The following is a 1,471-nucleotide window of genomic DNA, read 5'->3' on the forward strand; positions in this document are numbered from 1 at the left end:
AGATCCAAATGAATAGAGTTGAAGTATCTGAAAGGTGTTTAAATTTTCCACTTGAAGTTGTACTGATTAAACTTTATGAAGATACATTTTCTATATTGTAAATATGTATAATTATAAATATATATATACATGTGTGTGTATATATATATATATATATATAAACAAATAATTCAAGCTAATGTAATTCCCCTTTGGGAATCCTCTCTTTGGATATAACTTGAATAATGTCCTAGTGTTCCACTTTTTGTGTATTTTATTCTAAGTCTTGTGATTCAACTTCAATTATTTAGGAGAAAATTAGCCATAGGCTTTTGGGTAAGAATTTTAAGAACTAGGGAATGGAAAATGAAATCAAGACAAATTATATACTAGTTATCTATTTACCTTACATTTGAGATGTAACTTTAAAATTCCTTGGATACAAAGAGTATTTCCAGATTTCAATGGAAACAAATATCAGTGTTTTAGAAACATCATAGACAAGAATTTCTTCCTAATTTTTTAATACTTGGTAAGGCTGTAAAAGACAAAGAGAGTGAAGGATAATTTGAATTTGCATGTATACACATGCATGCACACATAATAAAAGGGGACATGTGAGGTCTGGGGCTGTCTAAGAGCAGGACCATATCGTTTTATAGCCTGATGTTGGAAATTGGGAAGTCATGCTGTATAAAACATTTAAATTTTGCATGGGAAGGCATTTTCCTGTGCCCTGTGTGTATGCTAATGAATGCACATTGATGGATGTCAATTGCTTTTAATACAAGTCATTTAAGGAGTACAATTCCAAAAATACAACTAAGTGGGGAGTTTTTGACTTGTCCACACACACCTCCACCTCTCCCAAACAAAAGATAGTACAGAAAGAATTCTGTATGTCCTTAAAGGCCTTAAAAATAAATGCAGCAGTGACCTCAGCAGCACATACACTAAAATTGGAATGATACAGAGAAGTGCGGTCCCTGAGCAAGGATGACACACGCATTCATGGTGTCTCATATTTTTAAACATGACGCAATTTTTAAAAAGGCTGATTCTCTCACTAGCCTACAAAAGTTTTTATAGAGAAAAATAAAGACACCTCTCAAAACCAGTCCCATCTGTAAATAGTAAATACTTTTTCACCAAATCCATACATTGTGAATATATGCAGTTTAGTACAGAACAGTAATGAAATCATTAAATTTAACTTTGACTCCCAGAAACAAATGCTACAAATTTATAGATAGGTAATCTTAGGTGGCAGAAGGGGAGACAAGGGGAGATTTTTTTTTGTTAAATGAAAGGTTAACCATAATTTTTTATTGGAAAAAAATAGGTTTTAGTCATATAATAGCATTCTTTGACTTCTGCATCTCATCTACACTTAAATTCATTATTTTTATTATAAGAACTCAATAAAGGTATTGAAGTCATTGTTCACTTAAAGTTTTATAATTCTATGAAATAGTTTCAAACCGCTAACTTT

The 1,471-nt window shown here is 31.3% G+C and overlaps 1 pseudogene; it reads left to right on the plus strand.

Moving 5' to 3' along the window:
* Window positions 1-911: 911 nt before the first annotated feature.
* On the plus strand, window positions 912-1,008 carry LOC118968960 (U6 spliceosomal RNA; annotated as a pseudogene).
* Window positions 1,009-1,471: the final 463 nt, after the last annotated feature.

The sequence above is a fragment of the Manis javanica genome, chromosome 2 (assembly GCF_040802235.1).
Source record: "Manis javanica isolate MJ-LG chromosome 2, MJ_LKY, whole genome shotgun sequence".
NCBI lineage: Eukaryota > Metazoa > Chordata > Mammalia > Pholidota > Manidae > Manis > Manis javanica.